The sequence below is a fragment of the Rhinoderma darwinii genome, chromosome 3 (assembly GCF_050947455.1).
Source record: "Rhinoderma darwinii isolate aRhiDar2 chromosome 3, aRhiDar2.hap1, whole genome shotgun sequence".
NCBI lineage: Eukaryota > Metazoa > Chordata > Amphibia > Anura > Rhinodermatidae > Rhinoderma > Rhinoderma darwinii.
The window spans coordinates 19,059,796-19,075,149 of record NC_134689.1 but is presented as its reverse complement, the minus strand read 5'-3'; the positions used below and the strand labels follow the sequence as shown (position 1 = coordinate 19,075,149).

The 15,354-nt window shown below is 39.6% G+C and overlaps 1 protein-coding gene across 1 annotated transcript in view; it reads right to left on the bottom strand.

Annotated features, from left to right (window-relative positions):
- Nucleotides 1–15,125, bottom strand: part of LOC142750885 (carbohydrate sulfotransferase 1-like) — a 73,799-nt gene extending 58,674 nt beyond the window's left edge. Inside the window, exon 1 of the mRNA XM_075859863.1 lies at nucleotides 14,884–15,125. The gene's annotated coding sequence lies outside the window, so the exon portion shown is untranslated. The remainder of the gene's footprint in view (nucleotides 1–14,883) is intronic.
- Nucleotides 15,126–15,354: the final 229 nt, after the last annotated feature.

The following is a 15,354-nucleotide window of genomic DNA, read 5'->3' as shown; positions in this document are numbered from 1 at the left end:
TGTAGTGCTGTCCACGCTACCCCTGTATTTGCAGCAGTGATGTCCAGAAACCGCTATGAGGCCCTAATGCGATTCATGCATTTTACTGATAATTCCCAAGTCCCCCCAAGAAGTGACCCAGCTTATGATCGGCTTAATAAATTAAGGCCATTAATCACCCTTCTAAATGATTTATTTTTAAAGTTGTACACCCCTGACAAAAATTTGTCAGTAGATGAATCGCTCATGAGCTTCAAAGGGCGTCTTTCCTTTCGTCAATTCATCCCTTCCAAACGAGCCAGATATGGGGTGAAATTGTACAAAGTTTGCGACAGTACAACGGGTTACACCTGCGGTTTCAAAATCTATGAAGGCAGGGACTGCCAAATTTATACCCCAGGCTGCCCAGAAACTATTGGCACCTCTGGCAAAATTGTGTGGAACCTAATGGAGCCATTTCTGCACAAGGGGTACCACGTCTATACAGACAATTTTTATACCAGCGTTGCCCTTTATAAAGCCCTCCATGCTGCAAATACAGGGGCCTGTGGGACAGTACGGAAGAACAGAGTGGGACTCCCACAACAGTTGGTGTCCAGGCGTTTGGGAAAGGGAACATCCATGGCCCTTGCAAGTCAGGAATTGCTTGCAGTGAAGTGGGCCGACAAGAAGGATGTCTACATGCTGTCCACCGTACACACGGACACCACTGTGGCAATTACGAAGAGGGGGGCTACCACTGCAAAGCAGAAACCTGTCTGTGTAACAGACTACAACAAATTTATGGGGGGTGTAGACCTTTCCGACCAGGTGCTTCAGCCTTACCTGGTGAAGCGCAAAAATAAGGCCTGGTACAAAAAGGTAGCAATCTACCTCATCCAGGTTGCTACCTATAACAGTTTTGTTATTTTCAAAAAAGCCCAAGGAACGCTCACTTTCCTTCAATTTCAGGAGAAGGTCATTGAGCATCTCCTTTTTGAGTCCACTATACCGGCACAATCCTGCGAATCTGAGGATGTGCGCAGGCTTTCAGAGCGCCACTTTTTACACCCTATTCCCTCCACTGAGACCCAAAAATATCCCCAAAAAAGGTGTCGGGTATGTAGCAGGCATGGCAGGAGGAGGGATACCCGCTTTTATTGCCCCATGTGTCCATCAAAACCAGCCCTTTGTAACTATCCCTGTTTCGAAACCTTTCACACGGTTGCAAATTACTAGAATTTAACACAAAAAAAAATAATGGGTTGGGGGCCTTTTTAGGGAGTCAATTTCTTTATATTTTCTTTTTAGTTCGTGGGCTTTCCAAGTAGGGATTATTTCTTGTGGGAGAGGTTTGTAGAGCACATTTTTTTCAGACCGTGAAACTAATTTTACCCCTTATGATTTTTTTTATTTATTTGTGGGTGATCAAGTGCTGGAATTAATTGTCCAGTACAAAATCCCACATCCACAATTTTTTTATTTTGACTGTTCTTATGACTATGTCCTGCCACATACAGCTGTTACATTCCTAATTCTGTACCGTGATACGGGCATGATCTTTTTTTTTTATTTGGAGGATCTCTAATAATTGAGCTGTTCCTTATCAATACACCATGGGCTTTGTTACGGTTCTTCTGGAAATACTGACATCATTTTGGGGATTAGTGATCCTTTACTGTTCCTATAGATGGTTTTGGACACTGTCCTTTTATATATTCTGTAGGTGATTGGTTGTTTTGTGCACATAGCGGTTCCTACCTTGCCGGGCAGGGGTCTGTTATGGTGTACCGCGTCACTTGGCACATTCGTCCCTCATAAGGATTGATGGAGCTAAAGAGACGTTGTACAACCAGTCACTGAAAAAAAAAATCCTTGTCATGACAGCCCTGCAGGTGTTCTTCTATCTAGTGAACAGACTCGAGTTTGCAACATAGTTGGATACATTTTCCTCCATTTGTTTGAAGATATTGCCCGTCACTCCAGTACAGTTTATTTTTTCCTCTCTGACTGATTTTATATTAGGACAGAATTCTGTCCACAATGACATCATAATGGCACCAACTGCTTCTTCAGCAAGACATAGTCATAAGTACAGGCAAATACGTCTATAGCAACATGTATCCGTTATGAATACACGGCTTCACTTCTATTCTGTGCCGCACAAATTTATTAATGTGGCGTATTTCTAACAAAATAACCTTCTACCACGTCTCCTCTATTTCATGTGGAAACGTAATAAAAGCTTGAAGAAAACATTATATACCCATAGTGTCTGAAATGATACCCATTATTTCCTCATTTAAAACATTTTTGGTCCGCATGCCCACTACACCACTAGATGAATACCTTTAGGGGTTTAGTTTTTAAAATGGGGTCATTTCTGCGTGGTTTTTTTTTGTTCAGGCAGCTCAATGCCTCTAAATGCATGATATGGGGCCTAGAATTTATTCAATTGTGCCCTGAAAGCCAAAGGGTGCTCCCTCTCTTTTTGGCCCAGCCACAGGTCTAATAAGCAGATTATGGCAACAATGAGAGTATTTTTGAAAACAGGAGAAACAGGGTGATAGATTTTGGGGTGTGTTTCTTCATTTTCATGTTCGCTTTACAAAGAAATCGGTCTTCAAAGTGATACTTTTATATAAAAAGTGTTTTTTTTATTTTATTTCACCAGCTATGCATTAAATTTAGCAAAAAACTGTGGGGTCAAAATACTCACTACACCCCTAGATAAATACCTTAAGGGGTCTAGTTTTCTAAATGGGGTCGTTTATGGGGAGTTTCTATCGTTCTGGTAGTTCAAAACCTCTCCAAATGTACAGTGGGGCCTAAAACAATTTCAAGCAAAATAGGAGTCCTGAAAGCCACCGGGTGCTCCCTTTCTTTCGGGCCCTGCTGTGTGTCCAGGCAACACATTAGGGTCACAATGGGGGCATTTTTGAAAACAGGAGAAACAGGGTGATAGATTTTGGCGTGTGTTTCTTCATTCTTATGGTCGCTTTACACAGAAATCGGTCTTCAAAGTGATACTTTTATGAAAAAAGTGAATTTTTATTTTTTTTCACCTGCTATGCATTAAATTTAGCAAAAAACTGTGGGGTCAAAATACTCACTACACCCCTAGATAAATACCTTAAGGGGTCTAGTTTTCTAAATGGGGTCGTTTATGGGGAGTTTCTATCGTTCTGGTAGTTCAAAACCTCTCCAAATATACAGTGGGGCCTAAAACATTTTCAAGCAAAATATGAGTCCTGAAAGCCTCTGGGTGCTCCCTTCCTTTCAAGCCCTGCTGTGTGTCCAGGCAATGCATTAGAGTCACAATGGGGGCATTTTTGAAAACAGGAGAAACAGGGTGATAGATTTTGGGGTGTGTTTCTTCATTCTTATGGTCGCTTTACACAGAAATCGGTCTTCAAAGTGATACTTTTATGAAAAAAGTGAATTTTTATTTTTTTTCACCTGCTATGCATTAAATTTAGCAAAAAACTGTGGGGTCAAAATACTCACTACACCCCTAGATAAATACCTTAAGGGGTCTAGTTTTCTAAATGGGGTCGTTTATGGGGAGTTTCTATCGTTCTGGTAGTTCAAAACCTCTCCAAATGTACAGTGGGGCCTAAAACATTTTCAAGCAAAATAGGAGTCCTGAAAGCCTCCGGGTGCTCCCTTTCTTTCGGGCCCTGCTGTGTGTCCAGGCAACACATTAGGGTCACAATGGGGGAATTTTTGAAAACAGGAGAAACAGGGTGATAGATTTTGGCGTGTGTTTCTTCATTCTTATAGTCGCTTTACACAGAAATCGGTCTTCAAAGTGATACTTTTATTAAAAAAGTGAATTTTTATTTTTTTTCACCTGCTATGCATTAAATTTAGCAAAACACTGTGGGGTCAAAATACTCACTACACCCCTAGATAAATACCTTAAGGGGTCTAGTTTTCTAAATGGGGTCGTTTATGGGGAGTTTCTATCGTTCTGGTAGTTCAAAACCTCTCCAAATATACAGTGGGGCCTAAAACATTTTCAAGCAAAATATGAGTTCTGAAAGCCTCTGGGTGCTCCCTTCCTTTCAAGCCCTGCTGTGTGTCCAGGCAATGCATTAGAGTCACAATGGGGGCATTTTTGAAAACAGGAGAAACAGGGTGATAGATTTTGGGGTGTGTTTCTTCATTCTTATGGTCGCTTTACACAGAAATCGGTCTTCAAAGTGATACTTTTATGAAAAAAGTGAATTTTTATTTTTTTTTCACCTGCTATGCATTAAATTTAGCAAAAAACTGTGGGGTCAAAATACTCACTACACCCCTAGATAAATACCTTAAGGGGTCTAGTTTTCTAAATGGGGTCGTTTATGGGGAGTTTCTATCGTTCTGGTAGTTCAAAACCTCTCCAAATGTACAGTGGGGCCTAAAACATTTTCAAGCAAAATATGAGTCCTGAAAGCCTCTGGGTGCTCCCTCCCTTTCGGGCCCTGTCGTGTGTCCAGGCAACGCATTAGGGTCACAATGGGGGCATTTTTAAAAACAGGAGAAACAGGGTGATAGATTTTGGCGTGTGTTTCTTCATTCTTATAGTCGCTTTACACAGAAATCGGTCTTCAAAGTGATACTTTTATTACAAAAGTGAATTTTTATTTTTTTTCACCTGCTATGCATTAAATTTAGCAAAAAACTGTGGGGTCAAAATACTCACTACACCCCTAGATAAATACCTTAAGGGGTCTAGTTTTCTAAATGGGGTCGTTTATGGGGAGTTTCTATCGTTCTGGTAGTTCAAAACCTCTCCAAATGTACAGTGGGGCCTAAAACATTTTATAGCAAAATATGAGTCCTGAAAGCCTCCGGGTGCTCCCTCCCTTTCGGGCCCTGTCGTGTGTCCAGGCAACGCATTAGGGTCACAATGGGGGCATTTTTGAAAACAGGAGAAACAGGGTGATAGATTTTTGGGTGTGTTTCTTCATTCTCATGGTCGCTTTACAAAGAAATCGGTCTTCAAAGTGATACTTTTATGAAAAAAGTTAAATTATATTTTTTTATGCCTGCTTTGCATGAATTCTTACAAAAAAACTGTGGGGTCAAAATACTTACAACACCCCTTAATAAATACCTTAAGGGGTCTAGTTTTCAAAATGGGGTCACTTGTGGGGGTTTCCACCATTCTGACACCTATGAGCCTATGAAAACCTGGCTTGGTGCAGGAAAACAAAATGTACTACAAAATTTATAAAATTATTACTTAACTTGTAAGTCCTCTAAATTGCTCAAAAATTATTTTTTTTTTCAAAAGTGCTGCCAAAATAGAGTAAAGAGATGGAAATATATATTTAATAAAAAAAATTGTACAGTATGTGTGTACATATGTGACATATTGCAGTTAAAAATAGGGAAAAATTATAATTTTTACAAAATTTCTTCAATTTTTCTATTTTTTAAGTTATTTCCGCAAATCGTATCAGTCTACTTTTACCACTAAAATAAAGTACAACATGTGACGAAAAAACAATGTCAGAATTACTTGGATATTCAAAACTTTCACAGATTTATTCTCTGATAAAGTCACACATACCAGATTTGACAAATTTGGCTTGGTCATTAAGGTCCAAACAAGCTTGGTCACTAAGGGGTTAATGTATGTTTAACCCCTTCCCCCTGCTGGCATTCTGGGCCCTAATGTCCAAGCCATTTTTTAGATTTTTCCATTGTCACATTCGAAGAGCTGTAACTTTTTTATTTTTGCGTCGGCATAGCTGTATAAGGTCTTGTTTTTTGCGGGACGACTTGCAGTTTTTATTGGTACCATTTTGGAGTAGATGCGACTTTTTGATCACTTTCTATCACATTTTTTTTAAGTCAGGATTAACAGAAAACAGCAATTTTTCCATTGTTTTTTATTTTATTTTTTACGGCGTTCACAGTGCGGGTTAAATAATGTAACAGCTTTATAGTCGGGGTCGTTACGGACGCGGCGATACCAAATATGTGTAACTTTTTTGCTTTATTGTAGTTTTTTTTAATAGTAAAGCATTTTGTAAGGGGAAAAGCTGGGTTTTTCATTATTTTTTTTTCACTTTTTTTTTAAATTAACTTTATTAAACTTTTTTTACTTTTTTACTAGTCCCACTAGGGGACTTCCCTATCCTCCGATCGCTATTAAAATACACTGCAATACTTTTGTATTGCAGTGTATTACTGCCTGTCCGTTTAAAACGGACAGGCATCTGCTAGGTCATGCCTGCGGCATGATCTAGCAGGCATTCGCTGCAGGCAGACCTGGGGGTCTTTATTAGACCCCCGGCTGCCATAGAAGACACAGACACTCGGCGATTTTATCGCCGGGTGTCAGTAAGATGAGAGGGAGCTCCCTCCCTCTCTCCAAAACCATTCAGATGCGGTGCTCGCTATTGTGCACCGCATCTGAAGGGTTAAACAGGTGAGATCGATACTAATATCGATCTCACCCGGCAGAGCAGGGACGCCCCCAGCCCTCAGCTGCTTCTGGCAGCTGACAGCAGGGAGATTTCACGGCTCCCTGCTCTGTTTACTTTATTCTACAGCAGCGACGTAGTTTGGCGGCGCTCTAGAATAAAGCCCACTAATGACCGCCGTAAAAAGACGTATCGGCGGTCATTAAGGGGTTAATGTCCATATTCATGTGTTTACAAGGTGTACTTTGTGTATAATGTGCATACTCGTGTATAATGTGCCTACTTTGTGTATAATGTGCATACTCGTGTGTACTTTGTGTACTATGCATACTTTGTGTATAATGTGCCTACTTTGTGTACTTTGTGCATAATGTGTGTACTTTGTGTACTGTGCGTACTTTGTGCATAATGTGCGTACTTTGTGCGTACTTTGTGCATAATGTGCGTACTTTGTGCATAATGTGCGTACTTTGTGCATAATGTGGTACTTTGTGTACTGTGCATACTTTGTGCATAATGTGCCTACTTTGTGCATAATGTGCGTACTTTGTGCATAATGTGCGTACTTTGTGCATAATGTGCCTACTTTGTGCATAATGTGCGTACTTTGTGCATAATGTCCTTACTTTGTGCATAATGTGCGTACTTTGTGCATAATGTGCCTACTTTGTGTACTGTGTGTACTTTGTGCATAATGTGCGTACTTTGTGCATAATGTGTGTACTTTGTGCATAATGTGCGTACTTTGTGTACTGTGTGTACTTTGTGCATAATGTGCGTACTTTGTGTACTGAGTGTACTTTGTGCATAATGTGCGTACTTTGTGCATAATGTCCTTACTTTGTGCATAATGTGCGTACTTTGTGCATAATGTGCCTACTTTGTGTACTGTGTGTACTTTGTGCATAATGTGCGTACTTTGTGCATAATGTGTGTACTTTGTGCATAATGTGCGTACTTTGTGTACTGTGTGTACTTTGTGCATAATGTGCGTACTTTGTGTACTGAGTGTACTTTGTGCATAATGTGCGTACTTTGTGCATAATGTGCGTACTTTGTGCATAATGTGCGTACTTTGTGCATAATGTGCGTACTTTGTGTACTGTGTGTACTTTGTGCATAATGTGCCTACTTTGTGTACTAGTGTTTAGGTAGTGTTAGCAATAGTTACGGCGCGGCAGGGTGATGGTGGAGAAGGGGGGCCCAAGTTTGGGTAACAGCCCAGGGCCCATGGTCTTCTTAATCCGCCACTGTTTGTCACCAAGGGATTTGACATAGGGCTAAACCGGTAAGCGGAGTCTAAGGGAACCCCTGGTTTTCACCCTTTAACCCCTATACAGGGATCAGGACTTCACTGCAGGGCAACCCCAGGTCACTACCACCAGAGTAGCCCCCCTTGGTGGTGGCCAACTTAACAGTTGAAGTGTAAGCTCTAATAAAATCAGAGTCAGGTATAGCAAAAGGTCTGGGCAGGCAGCAAGGTTCATCATGGGTCACTAGCCAGAGGTCAGGGCAGGTGGCCTAAGGTTCGTGATGGGACACTAGCAGGAGGTCAGGGCAGGTGGCAGACAGGGATGCGCAAAGGTACAGGCAGAGGTTAAGCACAGGAAATCCTATAAATGATAAAGCTGAAGTACACAAGGGAAACTTAGATGAACCAAATTGCTCTGGCAAGGAGCATAGGAAGAGTAGGGCCCATTATACTCAGGGAAATCTAGTTGGAATATCTTGCGCACTAGGACATAGAGCAGAGCGTCGGCGGTGAGGGCTGCCACCAGAAGCTGACCTCAGTGAAGAGGAGCGCCACCGGCCAGGAGGGAGTAGATGCTGGGAGGAGATAAGTAAATATGGTGCCGGCAGCGGGGAGTGAAGAGCATAACGGATGATAAGATAATTTACTATCTGAAGATTACTATCTAATAAATCCATCTGCTCCCGCTGCCAATATCAAGCAATGATTGCAGAGTCAGATCAAGGTTTGCAGTGGGTGTTGGGCACAACATTGTTTGGGAACCCCCCCCCCCTCCTTTTTTTTTTAGAAGGAACGAAAGGAAGAATATTTCAGAAAAGGCTAGAGGTAAAAGGTGACAATTGTTTATATTGAATGACGATATTCTTAATAATGGTCAGTTAGCCATACAGTGAACATACAACAGAGCCATACAATAATGCCATGGCCCTAAAATGATGCCGTAGATGATGCCATAGAGTACCTAAATAATACCATTATGCTGTGGTATATGGTGCCTAACTAATACCACCATAAACTGCTCAAATAATGTTTTTTGGTACCCAAATGGCAGCACTACACTATACTCAAACAACGTTCCCATATACTGTCCAGATAACAGTTTAATTTGCTATCCAGATAATAATACTCAGGATATGACTAAAGCATGTCCACACAAAATTATGGAATAGGTAAATAACCCTGACCCCAAGAGGGGAAATTATTGACCTGTCATAAATTGGTTGCTCACTTTGGATAGGGTTAGGGTCCCCGATGATAAGCTTATCATGGGGCATCCTGCTGATAGGATCCCCAGTAATCCACAGGTAACCTTGCAGAATGCGTTCAAATTCCTTGCAGCGGCACCACAGGAGACATTAAGCATTACACAGTGCCCATTGAAATCAATGAGATGTTCATGACGTGCCGAGAGAGAGAGAGAGAGACACTCTTTGTAGCTAATCTCTGCTCTGGCTCTTGACTCTCTTTGCTCATTCCCCTCAAGCAAAAACCTTTCTCCACATATTATGTTCAAGTTGTTTGCTTTTTTTTTTTACAATGAAACCATAAAAAAGGGAGCCTTAATCTATACTTTAAAATTGCATATCTCAAAACTTATTGTACTTTTTGCCACACTTTACACACTACTATTAATTTGTGTATTCAGTGCGCTGTACCACTGAGGATAATATTTAATGGGCTGAAGGATAATTACATTATTTTGAACTTTAGGGCTATAGAAATAGTAGCATAGCCCATGCAACTCACAATACTGCAGGTATAGCGAAAAGCAGGTATCCCTGATGACTAACAGGTGCCATCACTTTATGATTGGTGGAGTCCAACCTCTGAGACCCCCATTGATCACCTGAACAAAGTGTCAGAAGCCCGTCGCCTTTTTCTTTGCTCAGCGGTGCTCGTTACATCTGCTGTGCAGTAGGTAATACATTGTATCAAATATACTTACAACCTTTTACTTATATATAATTTCTACCATTTTTTCATTGTCTTTTTTCCCTTGCTTTATCTTTATAGTCCTCATATAAATACCCCAACAAGTGTATCCCGATAGCGCCTCTGGGAAACTCCTTCACAACTACTACTTTTCAGTTTATGTTTTTACATAAAGGGGTTGTCTACTTTAGGCAATTCCATTTAATTAGAAGGGCTGCTCCAATAAATGGAGGAATACAGGTTGTTCCACTGCTGGGACCACCAGCAATCAGCTGTAATCTGTAGCGGGAGCATGGCAGCAAGTGTTTACTCCCTCTGCAGTGCCACCACAGGTGAAATGGGGCATTACCCTCTGATATCAATGTGATGTTCGTGTAATACATAGAGATATTGGGTCCTCCAGAGAGACAGATGCTCCTTGTATTGCTTTCCGATGTCACCTATATATTTCTTCTGCTACAAATGTTGTATTACATGGCAGCTATTAATTTGAAAGGTTGTCCATGTAATAAATGCATGTTTGTAGACCACCAGAGCGAGAGCCGCTGTTTGTTAGCACCCGCCCCCCCCCTCAGGCTTATGGGAGGGGGCCATGCTGGGGAACATCCTCTATGATGTCCATACTCCTGAATAGGGAGACAATCCCTATAAGTACCAACTGAATTTTGGATGCATTGCATTATAGTGGGATAAATTGTAAAATAAACATTATACTAAATTGTGAGTGACCAACATAATATCTGACACATGTTCATTGTGTGTCCTCCATTGGTTTACATCAGCATTTTCCACTTTATTACTATAGCAGTTATTTAGGCTTTAATTATCCATAAGTGGTGCTTTAAATACACTTTACTTAACGACAATTGTAAATTAATGTCAGAGATACAATATTTTGGACCAGATGGAAAGGGCTATAGGGAGTGAATATGAACTGATTTGCTGAAAAATTGAAATAATGAGTCTCACCTTTATGTGACTCAATTACTTATTTCATATGCATATAACTTGAGATAGCTTGCTTCATTTTGTAAAGACGTGTCTTGAGCTGCAGCCTGTACTATACCCCAGAGCTGCATTCAGAATTCTGCTGGTTGTTATTGGGGACAGATACTTCCCTAGCAGTTTAGCTGAGCTTCTATAAGGCAGTCAGACAATTAGTTTAGGAATTCTCTGAGATTTGGAGCCTGCAGAACTGTGATTGCAGCTCTGGGCTATTATATAGACCATAGCTCAGGATCTGTATAAGGAAAGTAATGTAATGCATTCACAAAGTTACTTAACTGTATATGCAAATTTGGTCTATATGTTAAATGTAAGATTGTGTGGAAAGGTGGACTTACAGAGATTGTCTGAGTTGAAAAAAAAGTGTCTGCTGTTTTTATTCCCCCCAGAAACAACACCACTTATTTATGGGTTGTGTCTGGTATTGCAGTTCATTCACTGCCTAATAGAGAGCCATTCGCTTGAAACCTATTAGTTAATATTTTTGTGTAAATCTCATATTTCTAAAATAGTTCAACTTTAAGAAGTGAAGACAAATGTCTGTTGCAACTCTAAAGTCTGCCAAAGGGGGCAGAATGATGTCACCATAATTGCATTTAAAGGGGTTGTTTGCTTTGAATAATCCCTTTTCGTTAAAAGGTCACCCAATGATAAACTAATCACAGGGTGTCCCAGCGATCAACTGTAATCTGTGAGGGAACCCTGCAGCGCCACCACAGGGGACATTAAGCACTACGCTGTGCTCATTGAAATCAATGGGCTGTTGGTGTTACTTAAAGACACGGCGCCTCTTTGTAGTTGATCTCTGTTCTGGCTAATACATAAGGGTGCTGATTGGTGGATCCCCCATCTATTAACTCAGACCTCACCCCTGTAAAGTTATCTAACCTTATTACAGAAAAAGAGACGTACTGGACTCAACAATGATACATAAACCAGAAGTAAGAAATAAAATATCTGCTGTAAACTTCAGAGATTATTTATGTAGTTCCTAAGAATGAGGGCTCTATACTTACACCCTATGGTGATATTGGCAGAAATGTACTGTATTACAGCATTGTGTGTGTGTTATATATTTCTTGTTCATATCCTACAGTGCCATACAAACCATACATTTACTAACATTAGTCCATGCCGCCAGTGAGATCCACAATCTAGTTTCCCTATGTCATGCAAATACTCTAAAGCCATTTTTATAGGAAGACAATGAGCCTTAGACTATGTTTTTGGAGAGTGAGAGAAAGCCAAAGAGTGTTATGGAAACCTATCCAAGCATTGGTGGTCGATAAAAATTCCAAGCAGATATCGCCATGTTCGGATTTAAAGGAACATGTCATGTTGAACATACTGTCTGACCTGTGGGCAGCATGTTATAGAGTGGACGGACATGAGAAGATTGATATATAGTTTTATAGGAAAAGAATAATGTATCATTTATAGTTTTAAATCCCTGCAAACTCTCCTTTTATGAGTCCAGTGGGAGGTCTCATTAAATGATTGACAGCTTTCCCTGCTGTCAATCACTGAGTAGAACCACCCACTGGACTCTTAAGCCATTCCGGGTGCCCTATAAGGTGGGTGTATCGTTGGTGGGTTATTAAAAAAAGTAACACTCATCTAGCCTGTTCTCTGTGGTGCCTCTTTTGGCCACTGTTTCAGAATGAAGTGGGCGGGCAAACCCTGGTAAGTGATGTCACCAGCTGTGCCCACCTGCTCCATTCCCACTAACTGTTGACATCTAATTATAGGTTAACATCAAATTACTACTTAACCGATATTGACACTGGAGGGATGCGGTAGTCTGAAAGTCACAGCGATATCCGTTGCCATGACTCCCCCACCGATCTCAGAATTGGCTGAATGTCTAATAAAAGTCTGTTCAGCGCTGACATCAAGATCCAGCTAGAAGCTCCTAGGCCCCGTTGCAAAACCTGTAACAGGGCACCCACCTACCACATGTTATATATTGTCTCCTCATATGTGGCAGAAGGGCCTTTTGGGCCCCCTTAGGCTCCTAGGGCCCTCTGAATACCATATAGTTAACCCCTAGTTGGGATAGCTATTGGCAATAATAATATATATCCTCACACAAATTGTGTTGTAGATTAAATTTAAATGAATGATCACACTCAATACATTTTTATATAAGATTTTATATACTAGAATATTTCTATGTCACAATTATTAACAGATTTCAGTTCATCTGTGTGTATCACTCGTGCCTGCAGGAGCTACTAATGACTTAGCGGAAAAAAACCTCACGTGTGTGAATTTATGCAAACGATTTCTTGGCAGGTTCTCCGGAACAGTCCAGAATTGTCAGCACGGAGACCCCTGCCATTTATGTTATTGTGCAGCCAATCAACAAATCTTATGGAAAGAAATATAAGAAAGTGTATGTTATATTCTATTTGTTATGTAAAGGTATGATTGGTTGAGAGTATATCAGAAAACAAGGGCAGCATAGGAATCAGTCAATATATTATCATTAATAACAACAATATTTTTCTATTACAAAGCTACATAGGAGTCAGTGCAAGCATCAGATTATTATTTATTATAATATTATATTATTATTAGAATTAACATTGTATTATATAGCTACATAGGAGTCAGTGCAAGCATCACATTATTATTTATTATATTATTATTAAAGGGGTTTTCCAGCTTCTGACAACGGATGATCTATCCACCGGTAGGTCATCAGTACATGATCTGTGGGGGTCCGACACTCGGACCCCGCACTGATCAGCTGGTCCGGTGCCTCCGTGCACCGGACGTACAAGCCGGAAACAGTTGGCTCCGGCCACGGAATAGCGGCCGAGCTGCAGTACTGCAGCGTTGCTCCTATTCAAGTGAATAGGAGCAGACCTGCAGTTCTGCAGCACGGCCGCTAAGCCAACTGCTTCCGGCTCCGTACATAGCACTATGTGCCGTAACATCCAGTGCCCGGAGGCCACCGGAGAAGCTTAACTGTGCGGCGTCCGGATGTCGGACCCGTACCGATGATATACTGATGACATATCTGGTGGATAGGTCATTAGTTGTCAGAAGGTGGAAAACCTCTTTAACATTGTATTATATAGCTACATAGGAGAGCATTACATTATTATTTATTATATTATTATTATATTATTATTATTATAATAATATTATTATTAGAATTAAGATTGTATTATATAGAAAAATTGGAGAAAGTGCAAGCATCACATTATTATTTATTATTACTATTATTTATTTTAATATTGTTATTATATTATTATTATTATTATTATTATTATTATTATTATCATGAGTATATTATATTATTATTAGTATTAACATTTTATTATATAGATATATAAGGAGAAAGTGCAAGAATTACATTATTATTTATTTTATTATATGATTATTAGTAGTATTAATATTGTTATTGCATTATGTAGACAGTGCAACTGCTATTATTGTTATGATATTACTATACAGTATATATTTTTATTATTATACATAAATTACACATACATCATTTAATTATATATTATACATTTATTTTAAATAAATGATATATTCCTATGCTATATTATTATTCGTCAAACATTTGTATTTATTTCATAGATAGGTAGAGCAGTGCAAGCGGAACAATATTTTTTGTGTATTTTTTATTAGAATTATTATTAATAATAATATTATTGCATTATATAAAGGACAGTCCCTATATCATATTAAATCACTATTATTATGAATATTATTATTCTGATATACGACTGTGCATCACATTACAACCACATTTATATGAGTAAGTAGTCTTGTTGCCTTGCAGCACTGGGATCCTGAGTTTGTATCTGACCCAGGCTAACATCTATATGGAGTTTGTCTGTTCTCCACATGCTCTTGTGGGTTTCATCAGGGTTCTCCAGTTTCCTCTGATCATACTGAAAACACCTTGTTGTAAGTTCATTGGCCCTATTCTGCAGGTGTGAGTATGTGAATAAGATATCGAAAATAGATTGTAAGCCTCTGTGTACCGTGCTGCAGAATATGTCGGTGCTATATAAAATATGGCCAATAGATAATCATAATAATAAGGAAATTACTATCAATTATGCGGGTTTATTGCAATGCTATGAGAAACAGCAGCATCAACATAACAAATGACTCTACTGTGAATATATTATCAGACACTGCATGATACTGATTGAAAAAAAATAGGAAATCCTGATAATAGGATGCAATCATTGTAACTGACCGGCATTACGTATATGTATATGTGTGTATATATGTATATGTATAGTTAAATAAATATATGATGAGATACAGGCAGAACTGTCTGCTTACCTTATGTACAGCATTTGAGAATCCCTAAGATCAGCCTGTGAACTCCTTGCTTGCAGCGCAGCATCTTCGTTGCTGTGAATTCACTGTTATTTAAATAGTGCTCTGTTCCAGGAAGCTCTGATCGCCGGCCAATCCAAGATTGTCACACTTGATGTCATAAAAAAAAAAAAATAGGAGGAGAGAGAACATTGGTATAAACCTGACTCCTGCAAATGATCAGCGGCTCCCAGCCTGGCAAACAGGCGATGTCAGCTCTGTGTGAGAGGAGGGTGGATAATGGACTGGAAGCTGCTGTGTATGAAAAGTCTGGAATTCTAGATCTCGATTAAAATCATGTCACATGAGATAGATCATGAAAATAATGCAACAATATTACAATTCGAACTATCCATCCATCCATATATCCATCCATCTATCTATCTATCTATCTATCTATCTATCTATCTATCTATCTATCTATCTATCTATCTA